Source organism: Lissotriton vulgaris, chromosome 1_1 (assembly GCF_964263255.1).
Source record: "Lissotriton vulgaris chromosome 1_1, aLisVul1.2, whole genome shotgun sequence".
NCBI lineage: Eukaryota > Metazoa > Chordata > Amphibia > Caudata > Salamandridae > Lissotriton > Lissotriton vulgaris.
The window spans coordinates 1,205,878,181-1,205,901,666 of NC_141685.1; positions in this window are offsets into that span (position 1 = coordinate 1,205,878,181).

Sequence of the window (23,486 nt, forward strand, 5' to 3'; positions counted from 1 at the left end):
TTCTTTCGGGAGATTCGCAATCCAATTTTCGATGATTTATCAATTTACATTTTTTTTGCTTCACCAGACATCCCTCACTTCCAATTACAGCATACACACCTTTATCAATATCTTCTTTGATGTTCCTCTTGAAAATGTAATTTTGAAGAACTTCATACAGACAAGCATTCTCCAGGTGACTGCTTCTATTTGGATAATATGTATCCAACATGTTGCTCTTCAAAAATTCTGTACTGTTTGGCTCCTTCTCCGCCAAATACTCAATTTCCCGTACAGGTTTCAGAACTCGATTACGCGTTGCAGCAAGACCAAGACTCGCCCAAATGATACTCCTAGATTTGGCATAGAGACTTGCTGAAGATAACCGGTCAGAACATTCATAAGCTCCAATTTCTCGATGCGACAACATCTTCAGACTGAAACTGTACAACTTCTTACTGAGGCTCTTTTCATGGGAAATATCCTCCCACATATCCTTCAGTTCTGTCTTTTCTTTTTTAGTGATGTAAGATGTCACATACCGAGCAACAGCCATACAGTTGTCAGCCACAAACTGTATATCCATGTTAGCATTCCACATGGACAAAATCACTGGGTTGTAGTCGTTGATGTACTTGGACTCTTCGTTTCTTTTCAAATTGTATGTGTTTTTGGGTGATTTCCTCGTCACATTATGTCGCAGCGATGACATCAAATTGTTAACTCTTCCTTTAGATATCACCGACCGTGGAAATGAAAAACGACATTTGGTGTAGTATTTGTCCTTGTTTCTGAATTTTCGACGACAGTACTTTCCAAAACGATGACTTTGAAACCGTAAAACTTGTTCTCTTAGACTTTTGTCTTCATTTGTCTTTGGACCAGCACATGTAGCATACTGTTCTATGAAACTCATCACTAAGTCATCCGGATCTGTTCCAAATTTAGGTGCATCTTTGATCCATAGTAGCATATGTATATGAGGAGCACCTCTTGCTTGATACTCCTTTCTCCAGAAGAAATCCAACACCTCTCCAAGAGGTGGATTTTTCTTGTTCGTGATGAAAGACATCATAGCTTCAAATCTATGATTGAAGTACCTGCAAACATTCACAGGATCCAAAGAGCACAGTTCTCCAGATGTCTTAAATTCAATATTTTCAATGTTTCCATTTACCTCTCGTAGAAATTCAAGTAAGTCTTCTAAGCCATACTCAGCACAGCTGAGAGTGAGGAACCATGTGGGAGTTCCTAAGTTCCTCAGCATACATTTTAAGTCACCATGACGGCGGTACCAATACTCATTAGTACCACGCTGACAAGCCATGAGATTAATCAGGTGAGAATCCAAAATACTGTCTTGCACATTGACTTTATCCATAAAGTCCCTTGCCGAGATATTTCACAGTTGTATACCACTTTTCAAGATGTGGTTCACTGCATAAGACAATCCAGAGAGATCACTTTCAAACAATAGATGAAATAAATAGGGAATGCATTGTCGAAACCTAGGATCTTCTGTATACAATCGTAAAGTCCGGTATTCTGAAGCAGGAATTTGAACAGGTCGCTCATCATAACGTCCTCCTCGACCTGTGGGAAATAACTGTGGGAAACACCGAGCTTCCAAACTTTCCTCCCAAACACTAATAGGACTCCCTTTGGCTTGTTTCATTTGAAACAACTCAATAGCATTCCCCATGACTTCCTTGGAATGCAAAGGATGAACACTATAATGTTCATATATTTCTTCCTTTTTAGAGGATTCTATTTTCTCAATTTGACCAGGACACAAATCGCTGTCCTCTTCTTCACTTACTTCCTCTTCTGCAACACATACATTCTTGTAGTACTTATTATTTTTTATCAAATACAATGTTGCCTTTTTAACTTTCCTAACATCCACTAAATCTTGCCAGATTTTCTTACTCTTTGTCGGAACACCATTAACTATGATAACCAGAGGTTCCTCTTCCACTTTCTCTACTCCAATTGTATTAATGTTTTTCTTCAAATCCAAAGGCAAATAAACAACCCTTCCCTTTAATCCTCTCTGTAAATCTAATGGAGGCAACTTCCCTGTCTTTGGCTCCATTCGTACAATAGCCTGGAAGGGATGGACACTTTGAATCAAAATAGATTCATAAGTATTTAAATCCTTCAATTCATAAGGAATGTCATCTAAATCCAGATTATTATAAACCGCTCTAGCAGGCATCTGGTTTTGGTTTTTTTTGTTATAGCAATAAGTACACATATGTTGGTCTGCTCCCAAATCAAAACAATTTTCTACCATCAAGTATGTGGCTTCCATTCACTATTGTTTTCCATATCACTCTTTGCATATATATCCACTAACTTACTCTGATTCTTATAATAAGTCCGTCGACAACACACACAAGTGAAATTAGGCCTTTCACTTGATTTCACCATAAACGTGGAAATTTCCTTGTGAAACTTATCTGTACTAAAAATCTGTTCACTGTCTTCCACATTACCATCTTTTAGTGGTTCAATATCAACATTGTTCTCTTTACCAGCAAAATAACAGAACTCAATTTCTTGACAAATATTCTTCACATCTACTTCAGAACCATGCAAAAGAGCTTTGCTTAATTTTTTAAGCATAATTGCTGGACTCTTAGCATAATACAACATTCTAACTAATTTCCTCACTTTATTATGATGCACTGCAAGCATCCTGAAATGATGAAATACACTCTGGCATACTCTCCTAGAAAGACAAGCCAGTGAATGACCACGCAAACCTGTCACTTGTCTCACTCTGCAAGGATCTAATTCTTGCAACAACTTTATTTGCTTTACACTTTTCTTATGAAATGTCCGTATAAAATCACAAAGCAAATTGATAGAATCCTGTCGCACACTGCAAATAGAACTACACTTCCAGGTGTACACTGGTCCCTTAGGACGTCTCCCTAAAACCTCATCACTTAGCGCCTCTTCTGCATCTGCAGACACAAGTATTTCTTTTTCAACCGGATGACCATCTTTTACCTCATATGCTCGACCACCGCTGTCAACTGCATGCACCAAAACATTGTCCTGAAAATAACTCTCCTCATTAAAAAATGCCTCACTATTTAAACTATGCATCCATTCTCCTAAGAAAACTTTACAAAAATTACTCCAATTAACGTCTCTCTTCCATCTACTATTAGATTTGAAAACATAGATTACCTTGTTTAGTTTCCTAATTCTATTAATTACCAAAATAAATAACTTTCGCTTGATTTCGAAAGCCTGATCAATCATTTTCTCTACATTTTTCTTTTTCTTATAAAATGACACTTTCTGTTGACCTTTTTTAAATTGTTTTACCAAATTGACAATTACCCTGTTACGGAACATTCGCTTACGAATGTCCCTGAAAATATTTGCCCTTCTACTGCCATGCACAGAGTTATCTCCTGCTCTAGCACAAACTTTTTTGACGGGCCTTTCCTTTCCATTTAAATTGGCTCTCTTTTTCTGGACTAAAACTTGTTCTGTAGTTATACTTTTGTTTCTACAAATGTTTTTAAGGAATGATTTCGTTCTCTTACCCGGTGTTCTCTTCGTCCGTTGAGATAATATTAAAGTAGAGGACTGCTGCAAAATATTTGGTAACTGCTGTCTTTGACGTTTTGTAGCCTTTCGAATTCTATCCTTAGACAGCATTGTCTAATTCCCAAATAATCTGCAGTTGAATCTGTGGTGAAATATAATAAAAAATGTTATTAACCACTATTACCAAACAGTAAATCAATAACATTAAGAACTAGATTCGACAATGCTATAAAAAAAAAAGTATGCACAAGGGTGCAGGGGGTATCACTTTGACACCCTCTGACACCCTCAAAACAGGCACAGGTGCCATGTGGCAAGCAAACCAGCCCTAAGGGCATGTCTGTCTGTCACATGGCATAGGTGGGCATGCACACATGTGCATGCACACCTGGATTCAGTATTTTAACACCCAATTGGATTGGGTGTTAAAATACCGAATCTAAAGGGCCTGTGGGACAGAAAGTAGTCCCACCTACATCCCAAATTTAAAAATCGGTAAAATTACCGATTCGGTATTTTTGCGATTCGGTAATTTTACCGAATCGGTAAAATACCGAATCGGACAAAAAAAGGTCCCCTACATCTCAGTAGGCCAAATACCGGTCGGAAACGGCCGAAATCGGCCGTTTCCGACCGGTATTTGGTACCTACATCGGGCCCTTTATGTAAAACACCTAGGGCCAGATGTAGGTAAATCACATTTACCGATTTTGAAATACCGAATATTACCGGTATTTCAAAATCGGTAAATGGGATGTAGGTACCAACATTTGATTTATTACCGATTCCTTAAAAATTAGGTATTTACCGATTCGGTAAATACCGAATCGATATTTGCTATTGAATCCTATGGGCCTTGAAGCCCATAGGATTCAATTCAAATACCGATTCAGTATTTACTGAATCGGTAAATACCGAATTTGTCAAGGGTGCAGGGGGTATCACTTTGACAACATCTAGCACCCTCAAAACGGGCATGTGTGCAATGTGGCACACAGACATGCCCTAAGGACACGTCTGTCTGTCACATGGCATATGTGTACATGCACAGATGTGCATGTACACAGGAATCGGTATTTTACCATGGATTTGTATTCCATGGTAAAATACCGATTCTGAAAGGCATGTGCCAATGGAAAATTGGCTATCCACATTTCAATCTTGCATTTTCGGTAAAATTACCGAATCTGTAAAATTACCGATTCGGTAAAATTACCGAATCGGAAAAATTACCGATTCGGTAAAATTACCGAAAACGCAACATTTAAGGGCCCCTACATGTCAATGCCCATTTACCGGTCGGTAACGGCCGAATTCGGCCGTTACCGATCGGTAAATGGCTATTTTCAGCCACCTACATCTGGCCCCTACATTCATGGGGAACAGACTTAAAATGCCCTAATACACATGAAAACGTTTTTTTAAGGAACTTGCACCTTTTTTTCAATAACTTTTAACATGGCTATGTAACTCAAACAATCAAAATTAAAATTTGCCAGGCACACATGGGGGCGTATTTACAAGGGCCTTACACTACAAGGAAAATGACTTCAAATGACCAGACACACATGGGGACGTATTTACAAGGCCCTTGAACCCGGGGGAAGTGACTTGAAATTGCTAAGCACACATAAGAGTGTATCTACAATGCCCGTGCAACACTTATGCATCATTTTTTACATGTACACCGTAACATTAACAACACAATTACATCATATATCTGTTCCGCAAAATCGACGCATTGCAGGAGTCACATCATTTTACCATCAAAAACAATTTCTCCGATTCTGTAAATGTAAATTTACCTACATGTGACCCTGGATTTAGGCGCCTACATACCTTTTCGCCATTTACAGGTCGGAAACGACCGAAATCGGCCGTAACCGGTCGGTAAATGGCCTAAACGACCACCTACATCGGGCCCTAAGTGTGCATGCATTTTTCATTTCAAACAAAGTTTTAAAACCTTTTATGTAAAACAATTATACACCTACAATCATGTAAGGGCAGGTCTGCCTTTCACATGACATACGTGTGCATGCACGTGAAGTTTGATTTAATGCTAAAATACCGATTCGTTAAGTCATTTGAGACTCAGAAGACTCCCCCCCTATATAGCAAATTTACAGAATCAGTAAAATTACCGATTCGGTATTTTTCCGAACCAAAATTTTTTCCGATTCTATAAATGAAGAATGCAAAACCGCCTTTGAAAGCAGAATGCAGACACTTAACGCAAAACATCATTTTAAATACACAGCTGACTTTCTTATTTACGCAAAAAAGCATACTACTCTTTAACTAAAATATATAAACGATAACTCACCTTTACAAATTCTTTTTGAAATTGAAAACAGTCTCAGAAACACACCAATTATTCTGTACCAGAATTAAAGGTATGCACTCCAGAGGCTGGAACCAACAAAGGCACCGAAACGCTGATATTCAACACACATATCTCTCATGTCAGCCAATAAAAACTCTTCCCTCACTTTTTTCAAATCAACACCCTTCCCCCCTCTGCCCTTTCTACCTCTTTTCCATAGCAACTACCGCCTGCCTGACCTGTCATGGCCACAAGTTCACACAACAATGTTTCAAATGAACTCTGAACTCTCAGTACACCTGCTAATCCACTGCAATCTTTCATAACAACATTTTTAAATAACCATTCAAAATACATCTTTCAAAGAACACATCCATGCACCCTAACTTTCTGTTTTCAGCAATGAAAATACACCAATCACTGCTAATGAATCATTTACACTTAAACTCCACCGTTTTTTACATTACAAACATCACTATTTCAACTGCCATTTCATTCCCACACTTCATCTGACTGCAGCAAAAACTCCTCTAGCCATGTTTTCAGTCTGGATTCTGGGACATAGCTATATCCACTGGGCTCACAGGTATGCTAAAAACAGAAATTTACACAACCTCGATTTACAAAATGTGGAAATCAAATGGATTGGTCGAAGAGGATTGAAATGTCACCAATTGATACCATTGGTGAAAACCTTTTTAAATTTGCCAACCCCTGACCTCATAATAGTGCACTGTGGAGGAAACGATTTGGGCACTTTGACTGGGGTAGGACTGGAAATGCTTTTAAAGGACACCTTTGAACAATTGATGACACTTTTTCCTCAAACTGCCTTGGTATATTCCAATATATGCCAAAGACAAAAATGGAGGTGGTCCAATCAATTTTGTCCACAAATTGAGAAATCGAGGAAGCATGTAAATAAGTCTGCTTCAGCTTACATGAGGGACCATGTAATGGGCTGCATCTACAACAATAACTTGCGTTACTACATGCAAGATATCTACAGAGGAGATGGCGTGCATTTCTCAGATGAGGGGAACAGAATTTTCATACTAAATTTAATAATGTGTATTGGTTCCTACTTATAACTTTCTAGAACATACACAGAACCCAAAAGCTCTTTTCAGAGCTACCTTAACTTAGTGTACTCTTTTAAAATTTCGAATGAACCTTTTTTTTCACTTAATTTCACCTATATTCGATTCCCGGTACGCTACCCAATTTGCGTACCTGCAGCTAACCACACAAAAAAAACCTTTTTTTTTTATCGACATATATGAGCCTCCTCAGACACCCTCAGAAAACTTAGGGAAACAGCATACGTCTAAAGTACCCCAATCTACCCATTCTGAACATTATTTACCCTCCATCTTGTATCTCAATTCTACCGAAACACAAAATGGAGGACTCCCGTAACACTGCAAGTTCGCGTACCGGGAAACGCACTGACAAGCACTCGCACAAAAAAGGTGGGAAAGTAATTTACAGAAAAACCACTGGAGACACTTTCACCAATTAAACAGTAGCTCATACTACATACCAATCCCTACCATTTTCACAAATTTAGTTGGAATACCATTTAGCCATTTAGCATGTAGAACTCTCTAAAATCCCTGAGGTAAATTACTTCACAAAAAATATCGAAAGTGTTGGAAATGACAACCAATTAAAATATTACTTTCAATTTCTACTACTATATCATGACATTTGATTGGTTATGTACCTGAATATATATAAACAAAGAGAAAGAAACACAGCCATTTTGACTACTACTTAGTGAAGTGCAGAACAACAAAAAATCAACTGATAACTTCAAATTATATTTAAAAGGTAAGATATTATTTTTAAAACTGAGGGTGCGCCAAAATGCTGGACAATGGGCCCCCCACAGTGTCTGTGAATGGTCTCCTTGCAATTGAGGGAACGTCTCCTTCTCCATCCCCTATACCTCCTGACACCATCCATGAGAGGCCCAAGGAGGGGCCCCCGCCAATGGACCTTAATTGCAGGCGACACCTTTCTTTGTGATAGATCTCCAGGAAAACAAAAGGACACATCACCAGTGTGTGGCCCCATGCTGATGGGCTGAGTGCGAGGCCCTGACCGGCAGCCCACGCTGCCCATGCCTAGCGCCGGCCCTGAGTTAAGGATAGAGTTAGACTTCTCTAGTATAATTCAGAATTGACTAAGAGTTTATTTGATAATTTTCTTCATATTTCTACTTCCAATTTGATACCATACACTGTCCAAAGAAAAAAACACTGTATAAATAACCAAACTGCCTGTCTGTACTGAAACCCAACAGTGCCCTATCTGTACTGATATATTTTTTAAAAATTCATTTTTCAGAATTCAAAATGGAAGGAGAAGTAAACAACTTTAAAACTGAAACAGAAAAAAAAAATGAGACAGAAGTTGACATGGATTTCTACGACGACACAATAAACAATGAACTTGTGCAATGTGTAGATGCAGTAGATTTTCTACTGAAAAATGAAGAAAAAAATGATCACGATTTTTTAGATTTTCTTTTAAATTTTGAAAAACAATCTGAAAAATAAATTTTAATTTCTTAATTCAAAAATTGTTTGACACATTATTTATTTTTATATATATATTGAAAACTAGTAGCAAATTGATTATAACGTGAAGTCACACTTTAAATATACTGTGCAACTTTTTGGTGTTACATACTAACTTTGTACATAGTTACTTCCTTTCTCTCACTATATTATCTCCAATGTGTATTTGCAAAAACAACAAGTGACAACATCAACAACATCTCTTTATCATCTCCTGCCTCCATGTTGTTTCGGCTTTCCAGACAGACTATGGTATGAATTCCATATACCACAATAACTTCTTTAACAACAAGCAACATATCTACAAAGGAGACGGCGTTTATTAAATTATACAATCTACATTGATACCTACATGTAGCTACGTAAATAAAAAAAAACAAAAAAAACAACAAAACGAACAATCAATAAACATACAATAAGTTAAAAGTCAATCATTCTTGTTTCCTTATACTACGCTCCCCAGACCGCTTTCCAGTACGCGAACCGGGCGCGCACCCCACGAAAAAAACAATTTTTTTTTTTTTTTTGGGCCCCGCGGGGCACTTTAATATCCCCCTCATCAATCCTAGGGGGTCAGAAGGGGTCTACCTTGCCCCCTTTCCTTCATTTCCCCCTTCATTTTGGCCTCCTCTTGTCTCTCGATCCTACCGAGAGACAAGATGGCGGCCGCTACAGACTGTTTAGAATGTTGACAGACACCGGAAAGCCAATCAGCTTCTCTTCGAAAAGCTCCGAAACGCGAAAGGTACGCGAACTAGTACGCTATCTAGGACGCTGTCACAGATATATCTGTTTTTTTAAATGTTAATTTCTCAAAATCCACTGGAGCACATATATTGAGACCCAGCAAAGGCACATCGGGCTAACAGTCCCTTCAATTTTGCCAAGTTTCGTGTAAATCCATTCAGCCGTTCGAGCTAAAAGTGAGGCCAAACGCCCTATGGAAATTAACATGGGAAAAACGCGTTTTGGGACCGCCTTTTTTCTCGGCCCCCCCTTGACGAAACCCCCCCGCAAATTTTCAGGGGCTGATCAGAAACAAAATGTGCCATTTTCCTGAAAATTTCAGCCGATTCCGTCCACAAACGCCAAAGTTATTAGACATAGAATTTTCAAAAGTTCCATAGAGAAAAAATCCTAACTATATATACCTACGGGCGACTATATATAGTTAGGATTTTTTCTCTATGGGATTTTTGAAAATTCTATGTCTAATAACTTTGGCGTTTGTGGACGGAATTGGCTGAAATTTTCAGGAAAATGGAACATTTTGTTTCTGAGCAGCCCCTGACAATTTGGGGGGGTTTCATCAAGGGGGGGCCAAGAAAAAAGGGGGGTCCCAAAACGCGTTTTTCCCATGTTAATTTCCATAGGGCGGTTGGCCTAACTTTTAGCTCGAACGGCTGAATGGATTTGCACGAAACTTGGCAAAATTGTAGGGACTGTTAGCCCGATGTGCCTTTGCTAGGTCTCAATATATGTGCTCCAGTGGATTTTGAGTAATTTAGGTTCAAAAAAAGATATATATCTGGGCGGAGCCTAACCACACATCTGATCTGATTGGCTGTCAGCACTTCATCCAAGAAGTGTTGGCAGCCATCTTGGGACCAATATACATGATAGCACCTCATTAAAAAGCATTGTAATTAATAGAGGGTTTTAGGACTTTAGACACATTATAAATCATTTGTTGATGGTACCATACTCGTTTTAGGAATTGTGGTGGGTTCTAAGGTGATTTCACCATGTGAAAAAACCTTCTGCTGTGATATCATGAATATTGTTTGAAAGAAAACAAATATCTCATGATTTTCCCACAGTGGTTTGGAAGGGGATCTATAAGCTAAACTGAAAGCATATTTTCTGTAAATTCACATTATCTTTCTCAGTCATGTGAAAATGAAGTCTGACATTCTCAGTAAAACCTGTACATCCAACAAGGACAGAGACTGTCAGTTGATTCCTTTGTGCTCTACTGCAGCCTCCTAAAGTGTTCTAAAGAACAACTAGAGCGCTAACAGTCCTACGTATTACAAAGGTATAGCACACCTGGAGCCATCGTGATGGGAATAAAGTGGTAACTCTTAAAACATTTAATTTAAAAAGGAACAAAATGAGGGGGTATATTATGCAATAGAAGGTATTATTAGTGCTGCAGAAAGAAAAATTAGGGCACATTTTGAGTGACTTTTCAAATCCTCTTCTATTTCATTAAAAAATTCTGACATGCAGTCTCCCAAAATGGCCACCAGAGACAAAAGAGCCCAAATGTAGCCCAAATATCACCCAGATGTAGCCCAAGTATAGCCCAATGACAGAATGTCCCAGAGTGTTCTAAAGAACAACTAGAGCGCTAACAGTCCTACTTATTACAAAGGTATGGCACACCTGAAGCCATCTTGATTGGAATAAAGTGGTAACTCTTAAAACATTTAATTTAAAAAGGAACAAAATGAGGGAGTATCTTTTGCCATATGAATTATGATTAGTGCTGCAGAAGGAAAAATTAGGGCACATTTTGAGTGACTTCTCAAACCCTCTTCTATTTCATTAAAAAATTCTGACATACAGTCTCCCAAGATGGCCACCAGAGACAAAAGAGCCTAAATGTAGCCCAAATATCACCCAGATGTACCCCAAGTATAGCCCAATGACAGAATGTCCCAGAGTGTTCTAAAGAACAACTAGAGCGCTAACAGTCTTACTTATGACAAAAGTATGGCACACCAGAAGCCATCTTGATTGGAATGAAGTGGTAAGTCTGAAAACACTCAATTTAAAAAGGAACAACATGAGGGGGTTAATTTTGCCATAGAAAGTATGATTAGTGCTTCAGAAAGAAAAATTAGGGATCATTTTGAGTGACTTCTCAAATCCTCTTCTATTTCATTAAAAAAATTCTGACATGCAGACTGAAACATGCACTTTGAATACCAGCAGCAGACGTCCCTGGTGAGCAGTAGCTTTACTACAGTGATCTAATGTGCAACTAGAGTGCTAACATTCAGAATTTATGGCAAATGTGTGACACATCTGAATGCCTTCTTGATGAAACCAAAGTAAACAAGCATTGAAAATGCAATAGATCTCGCCCTCGTTTAAGTTAAAGCCATTCTGTTTGTAATGAGGTGGCTTTTTAGCTTTGCTTTTATTAGTGTTTTTTCAACTTTCATGTAAATAACATGCATCTGTATGCATATAAGTATATGTATGCATGCATTTATGTTTGTATTTATATAGATATACAGATGATATATGTTTATATATGTATGTATATATATATATTCACTGAAAAAACCATAGGTTATAGACCATATATAGTTAGGAATTAGCATTTACAAAACCTTGAAAATTCACTGAAAAAACCATAGCTTATAGACCATATATAGTTAGGAATTAGCATTTACAAAACCTTGAAAATTCACTGAAAAAACCATAGGTTATAGACCATATATAGTTAGGAATTCACATTTACAAAACCTCATTTTACTCACACAAAACCATTGAAATTCCATATATAGTTAGTTGCACTAACTATATATCGTGCACCCGCAATCCACTGCTGATGATGTCACATATTACATCATTCATGACATGGTCAGTGACATCACTGATGACATCACTGATGACATCTCAAATGACATCACTGATGACATCACTGATGACAACATCCAGTAACTGTATGTTTCTGTAAAGTTAAAATATGTCTTACATATTGAAGAATGAGTGGATGTATAAGTGTCTGGATGAAGGATTTAGTAGGTGCATGACTGACTGTATGAGTGAGTGATTAAATGTGTCTCACTGAGTGCATGGGTTAGTGACTAAACTGTCTTAATTTGTGCATCATTATGTCTGTTGTTCTGTAAACTGTTGCATGTGTTGATAAGTAGCTATATGAGTAACTATATGGGTTATTGATTGGTTGCCCAAGTATTTGTATGGGAGACTGAGTGTGTGTGTGGGTGGCTGGGAGGTGTATGACTCTGTGCATAGATGTGTGAGCAGTTGATTCTCTAGATGTATGGTTTCAAAAGTGCATGTGGAAACAGCTGTATGGGCGGTTGACTGTGTGCATGAGTGTATTGGTGAGTGAATGGATATCTCAGTGCTACATGTCAAAGTAAGTACATATGTAAAACACAGTACATGTGAGAGTTGACATATATAAATAACTGTGCATAAGAGCCAGTGAATGTGTGAGTGGCTGTATGGATCATTGTGAACTTGTATCAGGGATTGTATAAGAGAGTAAATATGTGTTAGTATATGTTTGAATAAGTAAAGTTTGTATAACTGTATAGTTGAGGAAATGGAGGTGTGATTGATTCTTTGCATGACTGACTAGGTGTGTGAGTAACTCCATGGATGAGTGACAGTCTGTGAGTGTCTGTTTACACTGATTGTATCTAAGGTTATATTAGAGTCTGAAGAGGTTCATCGTATTATCACATGAATGATATCATCAGTGATGTGATCAGTAATGTCAAATGAGATGTCATCAGTGATGTCATCAGTGATGTCATTTGAGAAGTCATCAGTGATGTCATTTGAGATGTCATCAGTGATGTCATCAGTGATGTCACTGACCATGTCATGAATGATGTAATATGTGGCATCATCAGCAGTGGATTGCGGGTGCGCGATATATAGTTAGTGCAACTAACTATATATGGAATTTCAATGGTTTTGTGTGAGTAAAATAAGGTTTTGTAAATGCGAATTCCTAACTATATATGGTCTATAACCTATGGTTTTTTCAGTGAATTTTCAAGGTTTTGTAAATGCTAATTCCTAACTATATATGGTCTATAACCTATGGTTTTTTCAGTGAATATATATATATATATTACCCACTGGTGGTTGCCAGTAGGTAGTTATAGTTAGGACCTAGTTACCAAAGGAAAATTGCAACATTCTATTCCCAATAACTTTTGTGACAATTGAGGAATCTCTGCGAAATTTTCAAAACTAATGGCCCGCTTTGGTCCGCTCCTATCTTGTAAGTTTTAGGATGATTCGGCAAGCGGGGGCTGAGAAGAAAGGGGGGTCCCAAAACGTGTTTTTTTTCATGCAATTTTCCATAGGAAACTTTAGACACGGCTACAACTGCTTAACGGAATTACACCAAATTTGCAAAAAGGTAGCCCTTGGTTCAGAAAGAGCCCTTTTTGTTGAATGGTGTAAATGCGTTCAGTAGTTGCTCAGAAAATCAACATTAAAGAAATATTGATATATATATAGAGGCGCGCAGGATCCGTGCACCCTCCCGATCACGAGCTTTATGCTAATTGGCTGTCAACACTCCATACCAGGAAGGGTTGGCAGCCATCTTGTGCCTCGGTAGAACCAATTGCAAAAAACCCAGACCTAGACCGGAATCAAGCATCCAAGGACCGGTTTCAGGCTATCAGCCTTCTCCAGCCTGGATAGCTTGACTCCAGTGATGTGGAGAGCCTGGGACTCACGTCTGAGCATACCCAGCCCACTCGGGGTGAAAATTTGCTAAAAACACAGTTGATGGACAGAATGCAGAACAAGGTCTTACATTCACCCCAGTACAAAGATCTGGGCCTAAATCCATCGTTTTTGTGCACTCCACACCACCCTAGGTCAGACAATGGCTATATGCAAATCAGCCTTGACCCTGTGCCTCATGGGAACAGTCCAGCCCGAACTACCAAGCCACGTCTTTCCTAGACCGGAATCAAGCATCCAAGGACCAGTTTCTGGCTATCAGCCTTCTTCAGCCTGGATAGCTTGACTCCAGTGATGTGGAGAGCCTGGGACTCACGTCTAAGCATACCCAGCCCACTCGGGATGAAAATTGCAAAAAACACAGTTGATGGACAGAATGCAGAACAATGTCTAACATTCACCCCAGTACAAAGATCTGGGCCTAAATCCATTGTTTTTTTGCACTCCACACCACCCTAGGTTAGACAATTGCTATATGCAAATCAGCCTTGACCCTGTGCCTCATGGGAACAGTCCAGCCCGAACTACCAAGCCATGTCTTTCCTAGACCGGAAACAAGCATCCAAGGACCGGTTTCTGGCTATTAGCCTTCTTCAGTCTAGATAGCTTGACTCCAGTGATGTGGAGAGCCTGGGACTCACGTCTGAGCATACCGAGCCCACTTGGGGTGAAAATTGCAAAAAACACAGTTGATGGACAGAATGCAGACCAATGTCTTACTTTCACCCCAGTACAAAGATCTGGGCCTCTATCCATCGTATTTTTGCACTCCACACCACCCTAGGTCAGACAATGGCTATATGCAAATCAGCCGTGACCCTGTGCCTCATGGGAACAGTCCAGCCCGAACTACTAAGCCATGTCTTTCCTAGACCGGAATCAAGCATCCAAGGACCGGTTTCTGGCTATCAGCCTACTTCAACCTGGATAGCTTGACTCCAGTGATGTGGAGAGCCTGGTACTCACGTCTGAGCATACCCAGCCCACTCGGGGTGAAAATTGCAAAAAACGCAGTTGATGGACAGAATGCAGAACAATGTCTTACATTCACCCCAGTAGAAAGATCTGGGCCTAAATCCATCGTTTCTTTGCACTCCACACCACCCTAGGTCAGACAATGGCTATATGGAAATCAGCCTTGACCCTGTGCCTCATGGGAACAGTCCAGCCCGAACTACCAAGCCATGTCTTTCCTAGACCGGAATCAAGCATCCAAGGACCGGTTTCTGGCTATCAGCCTTCTTCAGCCTGGATAGCTTGACTCCAGTGATGTGGAGATTCTGGGACTCACCTCTGAGCATACCCAGCCCACTCAGGGTGAAAATTGCAAAAAACACAGTTGATCAACAGAATGCAGAACAATGTCTTACATTCACCCCAGTACAAAGATCTGGGCCTAAATCCAACGTTTTGTTGCACTCCACACCACCCTTGGTCAGACAATGGCTATATGCAAATCAGCCTTGACCCTGTGCCTCATGGGAACAGTCCAGCCCGAACTACCAAGCCATGTCTTTCCTAGACCGGAATCAAGCCACCAAGAACCGGTTTCTGGCTATCAGCCTTCTCCAGCCTGGATAGCTTGACGCCACTGATGTGGAGAGCCTGGGACTCACGTCTGAGCATACCCAGCCCACTCGGGGTAAAAATTGCAAAAAACAGAGTTGATGGACAGAATGCAGAACAATGTCTTACATTCACCCCAGTACAAAGACCCGGGCCTAAATCCATCGTTTTTTTGCACTCCACACCACCCAAGGTCAGACAATGGCTATATGCATATCAGCCTTGACCCTGTGCCTCAATGGAACAGTCCAGCCCGAACTACCAAGCCATGTCTTTCCTAGACCGGAATCAAGCATCCAAGGACCGGTTTCTGGCTATCAGCCTTCTTCAGCCTGGATAGCTTGACTCCAGTGATGTGGAGAGCCTGGGATTCACGTCTGAGCATACCCAGCCCACTCGGGGCGAAAATTGCAAAAAACACAGTTGATGGACAGAATGCAGAACAATGTCTTACATTAGCCCCAGTACAAAGATCTGGGCCTAAATCCATTGTTTTTTTGCACTCCACACCACCCTAGGTCAGACAATGGCTATATGGAAATCAGCCTTGACCCTGTGCCTCAATGGAACAGTCCAGCCCGAACTACCAAGCCATGTCTTTCCTAGACCGGAATCAAGCATCCAAGGACCGGTTTCTGGCTATCAGCCTTCTTCAGCCTGGATAGCTTGACTCCAGTGATGTGGAGAGCCTGGGATTCACGTCTGAGCATACCCTGCCCACTCGGGGTGAAAATTGCAAAAAACACAGTTGATGGACAGAATGCAGAACAATGTCTTACATTAGCCCCAGTACAAAGATCTGGACCTAAATCCATTGTTTTTTTGCACTCCACACCACCCTAGGTCAGACAATGGCTATATGCAAATCAGCCTTGACCCTGTGCCTCATGGGAACAGTCCAGCCCGAACTACCAAGCCATGTCTTTCCTAGACAGGAATCAAGCATCCAAGGACCGGTTTCTGTCTATTAGCCTTCTTCAGTCTGGATAGCTTGACTCCAGTGATGTGGAGAGCCTGGGACTCACGTCTGAGCATACCCAGCCCACTCAAGGTGAAAGTTGCAAAAAACACAGTTGATGGACAGAATGCAGAACAATGTCTTACATTCTCCCCAGTACAAAGATCTGGGCCTAACTCCATCGGTTTTTTTGCACTCCACACCACCCTAGGTCAGACAATGGCTATATGCAAATCAGCCTTGACCCTGTGCCTCATGGGAACAGTCCAGCCCGAAATACCAAGCCATGTCTTTCCTAGATCGGAATCAACATCCAATGACCGGTTTCTGGCTATCAGCCTTCTTCAGCCTGGATAGCTTGACTCCAGTGATGTGGAGAGCCTGGGACTCACATCTGAGCAGACCCAGCCCACTTGGGGTGAAAATTGCAAAAAACACAGTTGATGGACAGAATGCAGAACAATGCCTTACATTCACCCCATTACAAAGATCTGGGCCTAAATCCATCGTTTGTTTGCACTCCACACCACCCTAGGTCAGACAATGGCTATATGCAAATCAGCCTTGACCCTGTGCCTCATGGGAACAGTCCAGCCCAAACTACCAAGCCATGTCTTTCCTAGACCGGAATCAAGCATCCAAGGACCAGTTTCTGGCTATCAGCCTTCTTCAGCCTGGATAGCTTGACTCCAGTGATGTGGAGAGCCTGGGACTCACGTCTAAGCATACCCAGCCCACTCGGGATGAAAATTGCAAAAAACACAGTTGATGGACAGAATGCAGAACAATGTCTTACATTCACCCCAGTACAAAGATCTGGGCCTAAATCCATTGTTTTTTTGCACTCCACACCACCCTAGGTTAGACAATTGCTATATGCAAATCAGCCTTGACCCTGTGCCTCATGGGAACAGTCCAGCCCGAACTACCAAGCCATGTCTTTCCTAGACCGGAAACAAGCATCCAAGGACCGGTTTCTGGCTATTAGCCTTCTTCAGTCTGGATAGCTTGACTCCAGTGATGTGGAGAGCCTGGGACTCACGTCTGAGCATACCGAGCCCACTCGGGGTGAAAATTGCAAAAAACACAGTTGATGGACAGAATGTAGACCAATGTCTTACTTTCACCCCAGTACAAAGATCTGGGCCTCTATCCATCGTATTTTTGCACTCCACAGCACCCTAGGTCAGACAATGGCTATATGCAAATCAGCCTTGACCCTGTGCCTCATGGGAACAGTCCAGCCCGAACTACTAAGCCATGTCTTTCCTAGACCGGAATCAAGCATCCAAGGACCGGTTTCTGGCTATCAGCCTTCTTCAACCTGGATAGCTTGACTCCAGTGATGTGGAGAGCCTGGGACTCACGTCTGAGCATACCCAGCCCACTCGGGGTGAAAATTGCAAAAAACACAGTTGATGGACAGAATGCAGAACAATGTCTTACATTCACCACAGTACAAAGATCTGGGCCTAAATCCATCGTTTCTTTGCACTCCACACCACCCTAGGTCAGACAATGGCTATATGGAAATCAGCCTTGACCCTGTGCCTCATTAGAACAGTCCAGCCCGAACTACCAAGCCATGTCTTTCCTAGACCGGAATCAAGCATCCAAGGACCGGTTTCTGGCTATCAGCCTTCTTCAGCCTGGATAGCTTGACTCCAGTGATGTGGAGATTCTGGGACTCACGTCTGAGCATACCCAGCCCACTCAGGGTGAAAATTGCAAAAAACACAGTTGATCGACAGAATGCAGAACAATGTCTTACATTCACCCCAGTAGAAAGATCTGGGCCTAAATCCATCGTTTTGTTGCACTCCACACCACCCTTGGTCAGACAATGGCTATATGCAAATCAGCCTTGACCCTGTGCCTCATGGGAACAGTCCAGCCCGAACTACCAAGCCATGTCTTTCCTAGACCGGAATCAAGCATCCAAGAACCGGTTTCTGGCTATCAGCCTTCTCCAGCCTGGATAGCTTGACTCCAGTGATGTGGAGAGCCTGGGACTCACGTCTGAGCATACCCAGCCCACTCGGGGTAAAAATTGCAAAAAACACAGTTGATGGACAGAATGCAGAACAATGTCTTACATTCACCCCAGTACAAAGACCCGGGCCTAAATCCATCGTTTTTTTGCACTCCACACCACCCAAGGTCAGACAATGGCTATATGCATATCAGCCTTGACCCTGTGCCTCAATGGAACAGTCCAGCCCGAACTACCAAGCCATGTCTTTCCTAGACCGGAATCAAGCATCCAAGGACCGGTTTCTGGCTATCAGCCTTCTTCAGCCTGGATAGCTTGACTCCAGTGATGTGGAGAGCCTTGGATTCACGTCTGAGCATACCCAGCCCACTCGGGGTGAAAATTGCAAAAAACACAGTTGATGGACAGAATGCAGAACAATGTCTTACATTAGCCCCAGTACAAAGATCTGGGCCTAAATCCATTGTTTTTTTGCACTCCACACCACCCTAGGTCAGACAATGGCTATATGGAAATCAGCCTTTACCCTGTGCCTCAATGGAACAGTCCAGCCCGAACTACCAAGCCATGTCTTTCCTAGACCGGAATCAAGCATCCAAGGACCGGTTTCTGGCTATCAGCCTTCTTCAGCCTGGATAGCTTGACTCCAGTGATGTGGAGAGCCTGGGATTCACGTCTGAGCATACCCTGCCCACTCGGGGTGAAAATTGCAAAAAACACAGTTGATGGACAGAATGCAGAACAATGTCTTACATTAGCCCCAGTACAAAGATCTGGGCCTAAATCCATTGTTTTTTTGCACTCCACACCACCCTAGGTCAGACAATGGCTATATGGAAATCAGCCTTGACCCTGTGCCTCATGAGAACAGTCCAGCCCGAACTACCAAGCCATGTCTTTCCTAGACCGGAATCAAGCATCCAAGGACCGGTTTCTGGCTATCAGCCTTCTTCAGCCTGGATAGCTTGACTCCAGTGATGTGGAGAGCCTGGGACTCACGTCTGAGCATACCCAGCCCACTCGGGGTGAAAATTGCAAAAAACACAGTTGATGGACAGAATGCAGAACAATGTCTTACATTCACCCCAGTACAAAGATCCGGGCCTAAATCCATTGTTTTATTGCACTCCACACCACCCTAGGTCAGACAATGGCTATATGCAAATCAACCTTGACCCTGTGCCTCATGGGAACAGTCCAGCCTGAACTACCAAGCCATGTCTTTCCTAGACCGGAATCAACATCCAAGGACCAGTTTCTGGCTATCAGCCTTCTTCAGCCTGGATAGCTTGACTACAGTGATGTGGAGAGCCTGGGACTCACATCTGAGCAGACCCAGCCTACTTGGGGTGAAAATTGCAAAAAACACAGTTGATGGACAGAATGCAGAACAATGTCTTACATTAACCCCATTACAAAGATCTGGGCCTGAATCCATCGTTTTTTTGCACTCCACACCACCCTAGGTCAGACAATGGCTATATGCAAATCAGCCTTGACCCTGTGCCTCATGGGAACAGTCCAGCCCGAACTACCAAGCCATGTCTTTCCTAGACCGGAATCAAGCATCCAAGGACCGGTTTCTGGCTATCAGCCTTCTTCAGCCTGGATAGCTTGACTCCAGTGATGTGGAGAGCCTGGGACTCACGTCTGAGCATACCCAGCCCACTCGGGGTGAAAATTGCAAAAAACACAGTTGATGGACAGAATGCAGAACAATGTCTTACATTCACCCCAGTACAAAGATCTGGGCCTAAATCCATTGTTTTTTTGCACTCCACACCACCCTAGGTCAGACAATGGCTATATGCAAATCAGCCTTGACCCTGTGCCTCATGGGAACAGTCCAGCCTGAACTACCAAGCCATGTCTTTCCTAGACCGGAATCAACATCCAAGGACCAGTTTCTGGCTATCAGCCTTCTTCAGCCTGGATAGCTTGACTACAGTGATGTGGAGAGCCTGTGACTCACATCTGAGCAGACCCAGCCTACTTGGGGTGAAAATTGCAAAAAACAGAGTTGATGGACAGAATGCAGAACAATGTCTTACATTAACCCCATTACAAAGATCTGGGCCTGAATCCATCGTTTTTTTGCACTCCACAGCACCCTAGGTCAGACAATGGCTATATGCAAATCAGCCTTGACCCTGTGCCTCATGGGAACAGTCCAGCCCGAACTACCAAGCCATGTCTTTCCTAGACCGGAATCAAGCATCCAAGGACCGGTTTCTGGCTATCAGCCTTCTTCAGCCTGGATAGCTTGACTCCAGTGATGTGGAGAGCCTGGGACCCACGTCTGAGCTTACCGAGCCCACTCGGGGTGAAAATTGCAAAAAACACAGTTTATGGACAGAATGCAGAACAATGTCTTACATTCACCCCAGTACAAAGATCTGGGCCTAAATCCATCGTTTCTTTGCACTCCACACCACCCTAGGTCAGACAATGGCTATATGCAAATCAGCCTTGACCCTGTGCCTCATGGGAACAGTCCAGCCCGAACTACCAAGCCATGTCTTACCTAGACCGGAATCAAGCATCCAAGGACCGGTTTCTGGCTATCAGCCTTCTTCAGCCTGGATAGCTTGACTCCAGTGATGTGGAGAGCCTGGGACTCACGTCTGAGCATACCCAGCCCACTCGGGGTGAAAATTGCAAAAAACACAGTTGATGGACAGAATGCAGAACAATGTCTTACATTCACCCAAGTACAAAGATCTGGGGCTAAATCCATCGTTTTGTTGCACTCCACATCACCCTAGGTCAGACAATGGCTATATGCAAATCAGCCTTGACCCTGTGCCTCATGGGAACAGTCCAGCCCGAACTACCAAGCCATGTCTTTCCTAGACCAGAATCAAGCATCCAAGGACCGGTTTCTGGCTATCAGCCTTCTTCAGCCTGGATAGCTTGACTCCAGTGATGTGGAGAGGCTGGGACTCACGTCTTAGCATACCCAGCCCACTCGGGGTGAAAATCGCAAAAAACACAGTTGATGGACAGAATGCAGAACAATGTCTTACATTCACCCCAGTACAAAGATCTGGGCCTAAATCCATTGTTTCTTTGCACTCCACACCACCCTAGGTCAGACAATGGCTATATGCAAATCAGCCTTGACCCTGTGCCTCATGGGAACAGTCCAGCCCGAACTACCAAGCCATGTCTTTCCTAGACCAGAATCAAGGATCCAAGGACCGGTTTCTGGCTATCAGCCTTCTTCAGCCTGGATAGCTTGACTCCAGTGATGTGAAGAGGCTGGGACTCACGTCTGAGCATACCCAGCCCACTCGGGAGAAAATTGCAAAAAACACAGTTGATGGACAGAATGCAGAACAATGTCTTACATGCGCCCCAGTACAAAGATCTGGGCCTAACTCCATCGTTTTTCTTGCACTCCACACCACCCTAGGTCAGACAATGGCTATATGCAAATCAGCCTTGACCCTGTGCCTCATGGGAACAGTCCAGCCCAAACTACCAAGCCATGTCTTTCCTAGACCGGAATCAAGCATCCAAGGACCGGTTTCTGGCTATCAGCCTTCTTCAGCCTGGATAGCTTGACTCCAGTGATGTGGAGAGCCTGGGACTCACGTCTGAGCATACCGAGCCCACTCGGGGTGAAAATTGCAAAAAACACAGTTGATGGACAGAATGCAGACCAATGTCTTACATTCACCCCAGTACAAAGATCTGGGCCTAAATCCATTGTATTTTTGCACTCCACACCACCCTAGGTCAGACAATGGCTATATGGAAATCAGCTTTGACCCTGTGCCTCATAGGAACATTCCAGCCCGAACTACCAAGCCATGTCTTTCCTAGACCGGAATCAAGCATCCAAGGACCGGTTTCTGGCTTTCAGCCTTCTTCAGCCTGGATAGCTTGACTCCAGTAATGTGGAGAGCCTGGGACTCACGTCTAAGCATACCCAGCCCACTCGGGGTGAAAATTGCAAAAAACACAGTTGATGGACAGAATGCAGAACAATGTCTTACATTCACCCCAGTACAAAGATCTGGGCCTAAATCCATTGTTTTTTTGCACTCCACACCACCCTAGGTCATACAATGGCTATATGGAAATCAGCCTTGACCCTGTGCCTCATGGGAACAGTCCAGCCCGAACTACCAAGCCATGTCTTTCCTAGACCGGAATCAAGCATCCAAGGACCGGTTTCTGGCTATCAGCCTTCTTCAGCCTGGATAGCTTGACGCCAGTGATGTGGAGATTCTGGGACTCACGTCTGAGCATACCCAGCCCACTCAGGGTGAAAATTGCAAAAAACACAGTTGATCGACAAGATGCAGAACAATCTCTTACATTCACCCCACTACAAAGATCTGGGCCTAAATCCATCATTTTGGTGCACTCCACACCATCATAGGTCAGACAATGGCTATATGCAAATCAGCCTTGACCCTGTGCCTCATGGGAACAGTCCAGCCAGAACTACGAAGCCATGTCTTCCCTAGACCGGAATCAAGCATCCAAGGACCGGTTTCTGGCTAACAGCCTTCTCCAGCCTGGATAGCTTGACTCCACTGATGTGGAGAGCCTGGGACTCACGTCTGAGCATACCCAGCCCACTCGGGGTGAAAATTGCAAAAAACACAGTTGATGGACAGAATGCAGAACAATGTCTTACATTCACCCCAGTACAAAGACCCGGGCCTAAATCCATCATTTTGGTGCACTCCACACCATCATAGGTCAGACAATGGCTATATGCAAATCAGCCTTGACCCTGTGCCTCATGAGAACAGTCCAGCCCGAACTACCAAGCCATGTCTTTCCTAGACCGGAATCAAGCATCCAAGGACCGGTTTCTGGCTATCAGCCTTCTTCAGCCTGGATAGCTTGACTCCAGTGATGTGGAGAGCCTGGGACTCACGTCTGAGCATACCCAGCCCACTCGGGGTGAAAATTGCAAAAAACACAGTTGATGGACAGAATGCAGAACAATGTCTTACATTCACCCCAGTACAAAGATCCGGGCCTAAATCCATTGTTTTATTGCACTCCACA